Source organism: Balaenoptera musculus, chromosome 3 (genome assembly GCF_009873245.2).
Source record: "Balaenoptera musculus isolate JJ_BM4_2016_0621 chromosome 3, mBalMus1.pri.v3, whole genome shotgun sequence".
Taxonomy (NCBI): domain Eukaryota; kingdom Metazoa; phylum Chordata; class Mammalia; order Artiodactyla; family Balaenopteridae; genus Balaenoptera; species Balaenoptera musculus.
The window spans coordinates 75,030,352-75,045,756 of NC_045787.1; the positions used below are offsets into that span (position 1 = coordinate 75,030,352).

At 35.8% G+C, this 15,405-nt stretch overlaps 1 protein-coding gene across 2 annotated transcripts in view; it reads right to left on the bottom strand.

The window, feature by feature from the left end:
• Positions 1 to 15,405, bottom strand: part of KIAA0825 (KIAA0825 ortholog) — a 405,558-nt gene that overhangs the window by 329,328 nt on the left and 60,825 nt on the right. The window lies entirely within an intron of this gene.

Consider the following 15,405-nt stretch of genomic DNA (forward strand, 5'->3'; position numbering starts at 1 on the left):
ATGCAATGAAATAATGATCCTCTTGATAAGCAGTGGACGGAAGACAGAGATAAAATATTCTTGATGACCGAAATCAGAAACATACACTATATACTAATACGTGAATGACTATATAAATTATGGAAAACCTCAATCAATGCAATATTAAGAAATCAAAAAAGTTACAAAGAACTTATAATTTTAAAAGTTGTAAAAGATACATGCTATATATACACTGTTACTACGGCTAAGTACCTTTTCCTGCCATCAAACTCTACTCCAAAAAAAAAAAACCCCAAAAACATGCTAAAGATTGCATGTTAAAAAAAAAGACTGGAAGGAAATGAAACAAAAGGTTAATAGCAATTACCCCTGGGTGATGAAATTTGGTGTTTTTAATTTTACTTTTCTATATTTTCTAAATTTTTTGAAGGCATAAGATGAAACTCTTCATTTACAAATAAATAAATAAATAAACAGAGGAAACATGCCCAACTGCATCTTCCAATATATATATGTTTTTAAAATTCCGTTAAAAGTATCCTTAGCTCTGAAACTAAAAAGATGTACTATTGTTATTTTAATTTTCATTTAAAAATCTGTGCATTAATTATCATAAATCTTTGTGGAGTAAACTGGTGACCTTAAGCATAATGTCATCTGTGGAGCCACATGGATATGACATATTACTACCACCTGATGGCAGCATATCTAAACTGCAAGAAAGCTTATAAACAGGAAAATTATTTTGAAGCTGAATCCCTTCACCCCAAACTGACAAGTTATGCATTTGCCTCTTAATAGTATTAAGAAACATCTGTTACTAAAAAGGTCACTACTGTTTTGAAAATATCATTGCTATTAATTATCGATTCCATGTGATAGAAACACGGAGGCTTTGGAAACCAAGCTCTGATGATTAAAATTGATGTCATATGAAATTCTCTTCTTCGAAATTCGTATAAGGTATTGGTTGCATATAAAACATACACTGTAAAACATTAAGGAAAGATTTTTCAGGAGACTTCTGAGCATGAGCGAATTCAAACTAAATTACCTTGAAACAAATACATTCTGAGAATCAAAGAGCCTTTTCATGAAAACAAAGAACTTGCAAGAAAAACAATACCTCCTTAGGCCACAGGCCACTCAGTTTCCTGATGAGACAGTCTTACTCAGGAATACCAGTTCTAAGTCTGACACAGATTGGTATATATTTTCTTAATTTACGTAAGCACTTCTATGGACTGAGAAACACGATGCCCAAAGCACACACCTTGACTCTAGGGACTGGTTATCAAAGGTTTTTATTATAGCATCCTCCTGTGTCTCACTCAGTCAAACCTAATAGATTACAGCAATGTGAATTGGAAAGGCTCAGCCGTTAGTCTGCCTAAATCTATTTCAATCAAGACTCAGCTTTTAGGCTAATCTCTAACATGTGAATCTGGGTAGAGGCCAATAACTACAACTTATAAATAGAGTAAAGCCTTCAGAGAGCTAGATATTTTAGTAATTTGTCCAAACACTGATAAAGGGATTGAGCAGTTGCATTTCAGAGGACCTCCCTCATTGATACAAACTAAGACAGTTGAGCTGGCTTTTAAAATCATTTTGTCACAAGTTTTAAAATGACAGAATTCACCTGTACCTGATTTTGTTTTTATGTGGCTAAATATCTTGTCATTCTGCCATTCACCACTGTCTATACATCTTGCTTTAAAAGTCTGAAGTCTAGAGATTTATCGCCTGATTATTATTCAAAATGAATATTTTCAAAATTTAAGATGAATATCAGTTTGGCAATTTATCTTCTTTAACTGAGGTAAAAATTAATTTAAAAATTAATTTTCAACATCTAAAAGGTAACATTATTTTTATATATGTGTAGTAACATTGCTGATGGAGATGGTGATCTTGGGTGGGAGGAGGTCTATATATATCCTCAGACTTAAATGATGCAAGATCTTGATCTAGCTTTTCAGAAATAACATGATACTTCTCTTTATTCTGGTTTAAGTGTTTTCTATTTTACTGTAAGTTTCTTCTAATTTTCTTTAGAAACACAGTCAGTCGTGAAAATACAACCAAGGTAATTCGGCAAATAGAAATCCAGTTAGCACATTTATTAACTAAAAATGTCAAAAGTCTAATGTAGATGTAGAATCTCTGCCCTAAACAGTTTAAATTCTCAAATTTACACCATTAGTTGGCTTACCAAGGACTTTGTAAAAGCATATTCTTAACTTTATTTATAATATTAAAACCACTGAAAATACCCTAAATGTCCATCAATACGAGAATAGTTATATTCATTCAGTGAAATAGTCATGAAAATAAACTAGAAATACAGTTATCAACATAGATGAATCTAACAAATGTAATGTTGAGAGGAAAAAAGGTATAAATGAATACAAACCATACAATAGTTTGAAAACATGCCATATGACCCTGCATGTTGTTCAGGATTATAAAAATATGTAGTAAAAGTGTAAAAAAATGTGCTGGAGAAAGGAGTACAATCTATAAAAATGCTGAATCACTGTGATGTACACCTGAAACTAATACAGTATTTTATTTTATTTTATTTTATGAATTTTATTTTATGTATTTTTTTATACAGCAGGTTCTTATTAGTCATCAATTTTATAAACATCAGTGTATACATGTCAATCCCAATCGCCCAATTCAGCACACCACCAACCCCACCCCTCCCGCGGCTTTCCCCCCTTGGTGTCCATACGTCTGTTCTCTACATCTGTGTCTCAACTTCTGTCCTGCAAACAAGTTCATCTGTACCATTTTTCTAGGTTCCACATACATGCATTAATATACGATATTTGTTTTCCTCTTTCTGACTTACTTCACTCTGTATGACAGTCTCTAGATCCATCCACGTCTCAACAAATGACTCAATTTCGTTCCTTTATATGGCTGAGTAATATTCCATTGTATATATGTAGCACATCTTCTTTATCCATTCGTCTGTCGATGGGCATTTACATTGCTTCCATGACCTGGCTATTGTAAATAGTGCTGCAATGAACATTGGGGTGCATGTGTCCTTTTGAATTATGGTTTTCTCTGGGTATATGTCCAGTAGTGGGATTGCTGGATCATATGGTAATTCTATTTTTAGTTTTTTAAGGAACCTCCATACTGTTCTCCATAGTGGCTGTATCAATTTACATTCCCACCAACTGTGCAAGAGGGTTCCTTTTCTCCACACCCTCTCCAGCATTTGTTATTTGTAGATTTTCTGATGATGCCCATTCTAACTGGTGTGAGGTGATACCTCATTGTAGTTTTGATTTGCATTTCTCTAATAATTAGTGATGTTGAGCAGCTTTTCATGTGCTTCTTGTCCATCTGTATGTCTTCTTTGGAGAAATGTCTATTTAGGTCTTCTGTCCATTTTTAGATTGGATTGTTTGTTTCTTTAATATTGAGCTGCATGAGCTATTTATATATTTTGGAGATTAATCCTTTGTCTGTTGATTCGTTTGCAAATATTTTCTCCCATTCTGAGGGTTGTCTTTTCGTCTTGTTTATGGTTTCCTTTGCTGTGCAAAAGCTTTGAAGTTTCATTAGGTCCCATTTGTTTATTTTTGTTTTTATTTCCATTACTCTAGGAGGTGGATCAAAAAAGATCTTGCTGTGATTTATGTCATAGAGTGTTCTTCCTATGCTTTCCTCTAAGAGTTTTATAGTGTCCGGTCTTACATTTAGGTCTTGAATCCATTTTGAGTTTATTTTTGTGTATGGTGTTAGGGAGTGTTCTAATTTCATTCTTTTACATGTAGCTGTCCAGTTTTCCCAGCACCATTTATTGAAGAGACTGTCTTTTCTCCATTGTATATGCCGCCTTTGTCATAGATTAGTTGACCATAGGTGCGTGGAATTATCTCTGGGCTTTCTATCTTGTTCCATTGATGTATGTTTCTGTTTTTGTGCCAGTACCATAATGTCTTGATTACTGTAGCTTTGTAGTAGAGTCTGAAGTCAGGGAGACTGATTCCTCCAGCTCCGCTTTTTTCCCTCAGGACTGCTTTGGCTATTCGGGGTCTTCTGTGTCTGCATACAAATTTTAAGATTTTTTGTTCTAGTTCCGTAAAAAATGCCATTGGTAATTTGATAGGGATTGCATTGAATCTGTAGATTGCTTTGGGTAGTATAGTCATTTTCACAATATTGATTCTTCCATTCCAAGAACATGGTATATCTCTCCATCTGTTGGTATCGTCTTTAATTTCTTTCATCAGTGTCTTACAGCTTTCTGCATACAGGTCTTTTGTCTCCCTAGGTAGGTTTATTCCTAGGTATTTTATTCTTTTTCTTGCAATGGTAAATGGGAGTGTTTCCTTAATTTCTCTTTCAGATTTTTCATCATTAGTGTATAGGAATGCAAGAGATTTCTGTGCATTAATTTTGTATCCTGCAACTTTACCAAATTCATTGATTAGCTCTAGTAGTTTTCTGGTGGCATTTTTAGGATTCTCTATGTATAGTATCATGTCATCTGCAAACAGTGACAGTTTTACTTCTGCTTTTCCAAGTTGTATTCCTTTTATTTCTTTTTCTTCTCTGATTGCCGTGGCTAGGACTTCCAAAACTATATTGAATAACAATGGTGAGAGTAGACATCCTTGTTTTTTTCCTGATCTTAGAGGAAATGCTTTCAGTTTTTCACCATTGAGAATGATGTTTGCTGTGGGTTTGTCGTATATGGCCTTTATTATGTTGCGGTAGGTTCCCTCTATGCCCACTTTCTGGAGAGTTTTTATCATAAATGGGTGTTGAATTTTGTCAAAAGCTTTTTCTGCATCTATTGAGATGATCACATGGGTTTTATTCTTCAATTTGTTAATATGGTGTATCACATTGATTGATTTGAGTATACTGAAGAATCCTTGCATCCCTGGGATAACTCCCAGTTGATCATGGTGTATGATCCTTTTAATGTGTTGTTGGATTCTGTTTGCTAGTATTTTTTTGAGGATATTTGCATCTATATTCATCAGTGATATTGGTCTGTAATTTTCTTTTTTTGTAGTGTCTTTGTCTGGTTTTGGTATCAGGGTGATGGTGGCCTCATAGAATGAGTTTGGGAGTGTTCCTTCCTCTGCAATTTTTTGGAAGAGTTTGAGAAGGATATATGTTAGCTCTTCTCTAAATGTTTGATAGAATTCACCTGTGAAGCCATCTGGTCCTGGACTTTTGTTTGTTGGAAGATTTTTAATCACAGTTTCAATTTCATTACTTGTGATTGGTCTCTTCATATTTTCTATTTCTTCCTGGTTCAGTCTTGGAAGGTTATACCTTTCTAAGAATTTGTCCATTTCTTCCAGGTTGTCCATTTTATTGGCATAGAGTTGCTTCTAGTAGTCTCTTAGGATGCTTTGTATTTCTGTGGCGTCTGTTGTAACTTCTCATTTTTCATTTCTAATTTTATTGATTTGAGTCCTCTCCCTCTTTTTCTTGATGAGTCTGGCTAATGGTTTATCAATTTTGTTTATCTTCTCAAAGAACCAGCTTTTAGTTTTCAATAAAATCAATCTTTGCTATTGTTTTCTTTGTTTCTATTTCATTTATTTCTGCTCTGATCATTATGATTTCTTTCCTTCTGCTAACTTTCGGTTTTGTTTGTTCATTCTCTAGTTCCTTTAGGTGTAAGGTTAGATTGTTTATTTGAGATTTTTCTTGTTTCTTGAGGTAGGCTTGTATAGCTATAAACGTCCCTCTTAGAACTGCTTTTGCTGCATCCCATAGGTTTTGGATCATCATGTTTTCATTGTCATTTGTCTCTAGGTATTTTTTGATTTCCTCTTTGATTTTTTCAGCGATCTCTTGGTTATTTAGTAACATATTGTTTAGCCTCCATGTGTTTGTCTTTTTTACGTTTTTTTCCCTGTAATTCATTTCTAGTCTCATAGCATTGTGGTCAGAAAAGATGCTTGATATGATTTCAATTTTCTTAACTTTACTGAGGCTTGATTTGTGACCCAAGATGTGATCTATCTTGGAGAATGTTCCATGTGCACTTGAGAAGAAAGTGTAATCTGCTGTTTTTGGATGGAATGTCCTATAAATATCAATTAAATCTATCTGGTCTATTGTGTCATTTAAAGCTTCTGTTTCCTTATTTATTTTCATTTTGGATGATCTGTCCATTGGTGTAAGTGAGGGGTTAAAGTCCCCCACTATTATTGTGTTACTGTCGATTTCCTCTTTTAGAGCTGTTAGCAGTTGCCTTATGTATTGATGTGCTCCTATGTTGGGTGCATATATATTTATAATTGTTATATCTTCTTCATGGATTGATCCCTGGATCATTATGTAGTGTCCTTCCTTGTCTTTTGTAACATTCTTTATTTTAAAGTCTATTTTATCTGATGTGAGTATTGCTACTCCAGCTTTCTTTTGATTTCCATTTGCATGGAATATCTTTTTCCATCCCCTCACTTTCAGTCTGTATGTGTTCCCAGATCTGAAGTGGGTCTCTTGTAGACACCATATATATGGGTCTTGTTTTTGTATCCATTCAGCAAGCCTGTGTCTTTTGGTTGGAGCATTTAATCCATTCACGTTTAAGGTAATTATTGATATGTATGTTCCTATGACCATTGTCTTAATTGTTTTGGGTTTGTTTTTGTAGGTCCTTTTCTTCTCTTGTGTTTCCCACTTAGAGAAGTTCCTTTAGCATTTGTTGTAGAGCTGGTTTGGTGGTGCTGAATTCTCTTAGCTTTTGCTTGTCTGTAAAGCTTTTGATTTCTCCATCAAATCTAAATGAGAGCCTTGCCGGGTAGAGTAATCTTGGTTGTACGTTCTTCCCTTTCATCACTTTAAGTATATCATGCCACTCCCTTCTGGCTTGTAGAGTTTCTGCTGAGAAATCAGCTGTTAACCTTATGGGAGTTCCCTTGTATGTTATTTGTCGTTTTTCCCTTGCTGCTTTCAATAATTTTTCTTTGTGTTTAATTTTTGCCAATTTGATTACTATGTGTCTCGGCGTGTTTCTCCTTGGGTTTATCCTGTATGGGATTTGCAGCGCTTCCTGGAGTTAGGTGGCTATTTCCTTTCCCATATTAGGGAAGTTTTTGACTATAATCTCCTCAAATATTTTCTCTGGTCCTTTCTCTCTCTCTTCTCCTTCTGGGACCCCTATAATGAGAATGTTGTTGCATTTAATGTCATCCCAGAGGTCTCTTAGACTGTCTTCATTTCTTTTCATTCTTTTTTCTTTAATCTGTTCCACAGCAGTGAACTCCACCATTCTGTCTTCCAGGTCACTTATCCGTTCTTCTGCCTCAGTTATTCTGCTATTGATTCCTTCTAGTGTAGTTTTCATTTCAGTTATTTTATTGTTCATCCCTATTTGTTTGTTCTTTAATTCTTCTAGGTCTTTGTTAAACATTTCTTGCATCTTCTCGATCTTCGCCTACGTTCTTTTTCCGAGGTCCTGGATCATCTTCACTATCATTTTTCTGAATTCTTTTTCTGGAAGGTTGCCTATCTCCACTTCATTTAGTTGTTTTTCTGGGGTTTTATCTTGTTCCTTCATCTGGTACATAGTCCTCTGCCTTTTCATCTTGTCTATCTTTCTGTGAATGTGGTTTTTGTTCCACAGGCTGCAGGATTGTAGTTCTTCTTGCTTCTGCTGTCTGCCCTCTGGTGGATGAGGCTATCTAAGAGGCTTGTGTAAGTTTCCTGATGGGAGGGACTGGTGGTGGATAGAGCTGACTGTTGCTCTGGTGGGCAGAGCTCAGTAAAACTTTAATCTGCTTGACTGTTAATGGGTGGGGCTGGGTTCCCTCCCTGTTGGTTGTTTGGCCTGAGGCAACCCAACACTGGAGCCTCCCTGGGCTCTTTGGTGGGGCTAATGACAGACTCTGGGAAGGCTCACGCCAAGGAGTACTTCCTAGAACTTCTGCTGCCAGTGTCCTTGTCCCCACAGTGAGCCACAGCCACCCCCCCACCTCTACAGGAGACCCTCCAACACTAGCAGGTAGGTCTGGTTCGGTCTCCCCTGGCATCACTGCTCCTTCCCCTGGGTCCCGATAAGCACACTACTTTGTGTGTGCCCTCCAAGAGTGGAGTCTCTGTTTCCCCCAGTCCTGTCAAAGTCCTGCAATCAATTCCCACTAGGCTCCAAAGTCTGATTCTCTCGGAATTCCTCCTCCCATTGCCGGACCCCCAGGTTGGGAAGCCTGATGTGGGGCTCAGAACCTTCACTCCAGTGGGTGGACTTCTGTGGTATAAGTGTTCTCCAGTCTGTGAGTCACCCACCCAGAAGTTATGGGATTTGATTTTATTGTGATTGAGCCCCTCCTACCATCTCATTGTGGCTTCTCCTTTGTCTTTAGATGTGGGGTATCGTTTTTGGCGAGTCCCAGTGTCTTCCTGTCGATGACTGTCCAGCAGCTAGTTGTGATTCTGGTGTTGTCACAAGAGGGAGTGAGAGCACGTCTTTCTACTCCGCCATCTTGGTTCCTCTACTCTAATACAGTATTTTAAATCAACTATACTTTAATAATAAATACGTACTTACATACATACATTTGGAAAAAAAAAAAGAAATGTGCTGGAATGAGCAACATCACCAAATGCAGGGTGGGGATGGAAGTGGGATGAGACTGGGGAGATGCACATAGTGAGTTTTAGCACTAGTGGTAATGTTTTATTCCTTAAACTGGATGGTGGGCACATGAATGTTTATCATAGTACTCTTTATGCCTTTTCATATGTCTCAACACTTCTTAATAAATTTGTACCCCAACGTGCTTTAATTATAATGACTGAATTATCCAAGTTAATGGTGTGTGCAAGTGGATGCATTACCAAGAGGCTGTGTGTAAATCAGTTTATAAACCATTTTTAAGATGCAACATGCAGTATGCTTTTTAAAAGGATATCTGTGGTAATTTTCTCATTCAACATTCAATCCTAGGTTCTTTGAGTGTGAAAATTACTTACTGAATGAAGGCATATTTGATAAACATTAACTGAATACTGAATATGTAGTAGGCACTGTGATATATGCTAAGGGCCTAAACATGAATAAGACATGGTCCCATCCCTAAAGGAATTCTTTCTAGTGAGAGAGATAAGCCTGTAAATGGATAACTACATTACAGTAAGACTTGATAAGAGGTATGTGTATGACGTGCTAAGCGAGTACAATAGAGTACAACAGGAGGGAGCCACTCAACGTGCCTCTGGGAGGTGTAGAAAAGGCTTTTCCCTGTAGAAAAGGAGATTATATGCAAGGATATTATTGATGCTTTAAGAAAACTAATGAAATCATTGTGCTTAGAAGTCCCTGACCCCTGACCCCTGAGAATTCAGTGCTGATCATCTGATCTCACTGCCATGTCACTTTATAATGATCAATATATATATCTGGATGATAAAAAATATGAATTTATTTTTTTGGTCACAACTACACTTATGCATATATGTATGTGTGTATGTATATATGCACTATCTTACTCCAAAAGGACAGAGATGTCTTATAACTAAACAGACAGCATTAAACAACAACAGCACAACAGATGATTAATATTGGGCTGGTGTAGTTGAGGACAGGAAGAGGAACTGAGAAAAAGAGAATAATTATGACATAAAATCTTGGCACTTAAGCTGACTGTAAAAACTCTTACAAGATGGAAAACACATAGTCTTTATTATTCAGTCACAGAAAAGTTCAAAGAGAAAAAAATGTATGTTCTACCGGTAAAAATTATTAGAACTTCTTTGATGTAAAGGTTGTAGAGAACATATAGGTTTGCTTTAATAGAAGGTTAGATTTTTTATTCTTATTTTTTTAGATCAAGGTAGAGGTGTCAAAAATGGCAGAGATTAAAGACTATTTCTACAGTATGGGAAATGTAAACATTACAAAAATTTTTTTAAGTTTTTACATTTTTGGTGCTCTTGTTTATACTTTTCACCAACATAAATTCAGTCTAAGGAAAAGGCTTTTTCAATTCTATCATATGTTTAAAAACACCAAGAAATAGTTGTGAGGTAAATAAGAGTTTTCTGGTTTTTAGATAAGTCTAGCTCATCTAAAGAGATTATTTAAATTCCTTGAAATTAACGGTAATTATTAGGGAAGAGGGCTGATGTATAAAAACTAGTATGTAATTAAAACGTAAGTCAGCCATGAAATAAAAACTTATTTTCCTGAGACAAAGATATTTCTAGATAATATTTTTTAAAAGGCTGAGAAAAGGATTTATAAAACAAGTACTTTAATGAAAGTGTAGTAAGAAATCAGATATTTTTGCTGAACTATTTTCGATTTCAGAGACGTTTTGGTTATTTCAAAAAGTTTTAACTACACTTTCAGGAAAAAAAATCCTTGCCCCCAAATCCTGTTAACAACACTCTCATTAAGTCTTTCTCAAATGAATCTTCCCCTTTCCATTCCTACTGTGAAAGACAGGGCTCAGGATCTTATCACCTCTCATCTGGACTACAGAAATAGCTTCCCAAGATTCCCATCTATTGTCAACCTTCCTTTTGTTCGGAGTTATTCTCTGAGGAAGACAGTATGAAAGGAAACCTTAGAGTTAGGACCCTCCATTATTTGTTGCTTTATATCACCAATCCTTACCACATGAGTTTACAGAGGCTCTAGAATGGTCCTGATTGCTTCAGGAAAGTTTAGACCCTGTGTAGGGCTGTGCCAATCTAAAAAATCTGAAGCGCTCCCCAAAGAGTCAACCAATTGTGAAATACTCCCCAACTTCCAGTCAATGGCAGGGTAGTCCTGGCAGTACTGTAGTGAGCCTGGCATCATATCCCAAGGCACAGTTTTCATTCTTAAATTTACATCTGACTTCGGATCCCTTTCCCTAGACTATAGTGATGATGGGAGCTCAATGGAAGTGGCACAGGGCTGTGTTAACAACATAAAGAACATTTCCCGGAAATGTTCTATAGGGGTATCAGGACATGGCAGTTTAATACCCATGACAAGCAAGAGTAAGTTAATTTGCTTTCTTTTTTATCTATGGAGGCTTGCCTAGCTTCCATATTCAGCACAGTTACTAAAGTCAGAATGTGGCTTATCCCAATGAAACCACAAAAGTTGAAATCAGGAGAAATGCAGGGAATCTGCACCAGCATTTACTCTGTGATGATTCCCTTGATTCTCTTCCTGAGAAAGAGATAGAAAAAAGAAGAGAGAGGGAGAACATACATAATAATGAAAATCAGAAGAGATCTGGGAACACATCTGATTTACATCTTTATCTCCATTGCCCCAATAAATTCAATCACTAAGCCAGACAACAGATTTGACTGCAAGTTACAAACTGAGGGTTTTAATAGTACATATGGTCACATTGTGAGGAGGCAGGACATATAGCATACAGTTTCATATACTGCCGACAGGAGAGAAGACAGCTGCAGCACTTCTGTGGAACAATTTTATAACAGCTAATTGCACAACTTCTAAGAAACCATCACATAAACTTTCTTAAGGAAGGAAGGACACATACATGCATGTGTGTGTGCAGTAATAGCAGAAAGACTGCAAATAACGCAAATGCTCATCAAGAGGGAATTGGCTTGTTCTATGGAGAGATTTTAAAAATACATTAAGTTAAAAAAATCTAATTGCAGCATATACACAAATTCCCATTTGTGTAAAAAGGGGGATATATTCTTGGGTGCACACATCTATATGTAGAGAACATTTCTGGATAATTATACAGTAATTCACTAATATAGGGTACCTCTGAAGACCAAGACTAGGAGAGTCAGAAGAGTAAGAAAACTTTTCCTCATCTCTGCCCTTCCATACTCAATTTTTCCTTATATCTGCCTTTCTCTACCGTCTGAAATTTTTCCTGAGTATGTATTACTTTTATAATGTAAAATACTTAATGGAAAAGAAAACTATCACATTCTACTCATCTAACTTCACACTAGCTGAAGCTAAAGCAAACACAATAGATGTCTAACAAACACATTTATTGATCATCCTCTAGCCTACTTTCTGCCAGGGCTGTTTTAGGTAATGAGAATATAATGAAGAACAGCTGGTCTTTAAAGCAGAAATATAGGAAATAAGAATACCATTTTGCAGGCCCCCAACTCAGCTCCATCCCAAGTTCCATAAAAAGGTATTCTTAGTCATGATTCTAGAATAAAGATTGTGATTAGCAAATGCTGTGGTGTTAGTGACCCTTTTAAGACAAGGTGTTGACTCTGTTAAATCCTTGACAAGACTCTTTTCCAGGGAAAGCTGTCAGGGTTGGGTTAGATCTCGAGGCATCAATCATCTACAGGAAAGATGAGCCAGCCACAGCAGTCACATCTCCTTACCAGGGCTCAGTCCCCTTTTAGTATTTCCTCCCCTGTTCTTGACCTCACAGCTGGGTTGTCTTTACCTGGCACCTCTGGTTGGTATCTCAGGGGTGGGGGGCTTAGTTCCCCCTGGACCATTAACTCTGACCCTCAATGGGGAGTAGTGGCCTGACTATTGCTGGCTCAATCTCCTCATCAGGTCTAGATTCTTAGTACAATATTATTCATACTTTTGTTATTAAAACAGTTTATAAATAGGAAGACACATACTTCCCTTTCCTTATTTCCCATGAAAAGATAATTACAATAATATTCCTTAGGAATATCCCAGGCAATAATTCTTTATTGTCTTATGCCTATTTGGCCAAAAGTAGATAAAGCTAACACACATAAAAATAAAAGTTATACTTTTAAAACCTGTCAAACACTTAAAATGTATGCATTACCTGAAAGAATCTCTTAACAATCATCTAGTGGAGCTACTGATCCCACATTTTATGCCACTTATCTCAGCCTCCTAAAGCAGAGGTCTGATGAAAGCATCGAGGGCACACAATACAGGACTCTGGAGAAAGAAGTTGGAGCACCATACATTATCTGAATGGAGCTAATGGTGACAGAAAATGATGAGGAGGAAGTGGTCCAATATGCCACCATGAAACAGAGAGCATGGTTAAATTTATAGAAACCATGTATCCAATATTCTGTCACAATATAAAGTTAATGCCTTCCCTACCACCCGGACACCACCTCTCCTGGATCAAGACAAACAATATGATCCATGGTAGCACTTCTTGTTCTTTCTTTAGATTAAAAAAAAAAAAAAAATGTAGAAATCCTGCAGTGCCAGCAAAACTTACATCCTGGGGTACACACAAAGATTGTCTATAATTAAGAAACAGATAGGCAAAAGAAACTCTTAATGATGCAATTATAGCTATCCAACTGAACATTAAGAGGAGAAGAATCATTCATGTCATATTGTAAGCCCAAGAGAACTTCTAGACCTCAATATTGTGTTAAACTAATAATAAGTTCCATTCAGCTCAAAAAAGATTTCAATGCTACATGTGGTTTTTAGTTACTGAAGTGAGTCTGTGGATACAACATTCATGGTATTCCTCTTTGGCAGGTTATTTACCCTCCTGCTACCAATGTTGATATGTGTTAAAATTAAATGATTCACCATCACTGATTTCCACTGTCAGACCTAAGAGTCACCTAGCTCTGACTTGAATGGAAATGAGGATGTAAAAGTGAAAATGGTCTGAGAGAATGACAGCCTCTCTTGAAGGGCAGGTGAAGGTTCAGTGACCTCTGGGCACTCTAGTCCATTCTGGTGAATCACTGCTTTGGGAAGTAAAAGACCCTGTGGCTCATAAAACCTGATGATATTAAGAAGAGGGAAGGAATTCACACTTAGAATTCAGGGTCACTGCTAGAAATACAACTTTAAAAATTCAAGGGTAAGGAAAAATACCATATTTAAAAATGAATTACTAATGTGCTTTTTCTTTAAAAGTATTGGGAAAAGCCATATCATACAGATGTTCATTACTTATTCAATGTACACCATTGAGAGATAAATAGAACTGTTAGAATACAAAAATGCCAAGGGTAATTCAACTACTGCAATGTAAGTGTGGCATAACTGATTCGCCATGATATACAATTTTCTAAAAGCTATTCTGTTAGAAGGCAATAAATGAGTGCAGAAATGATTTACACTCTTCTGAAACATGGTTATTATTCAGTATTTTATTTTTAAAAATATATACACTCTATACTGTTATGTTTATTCTCTAGAGTATAATAAAAACATAATTGAATTTGATGAAAAATAGACTTGATTCTAAATGTAGCATACAGCACATACAGCTCTCCCTTATTTTATCCCCTGTAAAGATCAATGGTCACTTGAGGTGGTTTTGCTCTAGGTTTGTTTTAATATATGGGCAATAAAATATTTTTAATTTAAAAATTATATCCTTATATTCCATGTCATATTTTCTTTTTAATACTAACATCTGAATTTTGACCTAAGTAACAATTTATGAATGCAAAGTACAGTATTTTAATCATTGTTTTACTTCTCAATATGATTTCTTATTGACCAGGTAGGACAGGAAATTAACTGTAGATGGTTTAGCAAATAAAAATGAAGCAGTCTATAACAAAAGCATCAGAGCTCAGTGACTTGTTTGTTTGTTTTATCTTTTTTTTTCTTTGGCCGTGCCCTGCGGCATGTGGGATCTTAGTTCCCCGACCAGGGATTGAACCCATCCCTCCTGCAGTGGAAGCACAGAGTCTTAACCACTGGACTGCCAGGGAAGTCCCTCAGTGACTTGTTTTGATGGTGCCTCAAGGCCATTATAAACGAAGAAGGTTACTTTTTAGAAAATATTTAAAATTTGTTTTAATATAACCACCTCTCTCTGTATATGTATAACTGAATCACTTTGCTGTACATCTGAAACTAACACAACATTGTAAATCAACTATACTTCAATTAAAAAAAATTTTTTAGTATCAGTTAGTGAAAAAAATAATAACCATCTTTAGAATATAGATAAGTGACTTGTTAATCTATTCAAGCTAACACTCTTTTCATTTATAAGTTCCTTTGGGAAAAAAAAAAAAAAAAGAAATATAAGTTACTTTGGGTTAGAAACTGTTTCATGAAATATATAAATATATAATATATATAAGTTAAATAAATACATAATTACACTGAATTTTAATATAGTGATTTTATATTTACATATACAATATAAATTATAATATACACTCTCTATAGTGTGGTTAAGTCTCATATATATGTTATTTTTAAAAAAGACACACACACACACACACACACATAGACATATAAATTAAGGGCAGATACAAATTAAAGATAAGAGGCTTAATTCTCCCTATTGAAAATAAGGGAAAAGGTTTCCCTCGTTTCCTATTTCTTAAAGTATTTACCTTAGAAACTTGCAAATGTAAGAACTTTTTCATCTCTTTAAAATGTATCCCTTGGAAGACTAGACAGACCTTTTGTCAGCTTTCTCAGCCAGGACTGTCTTTCTCAAGAACCTGGGAATCATCTTTTCAAAATACAAACAC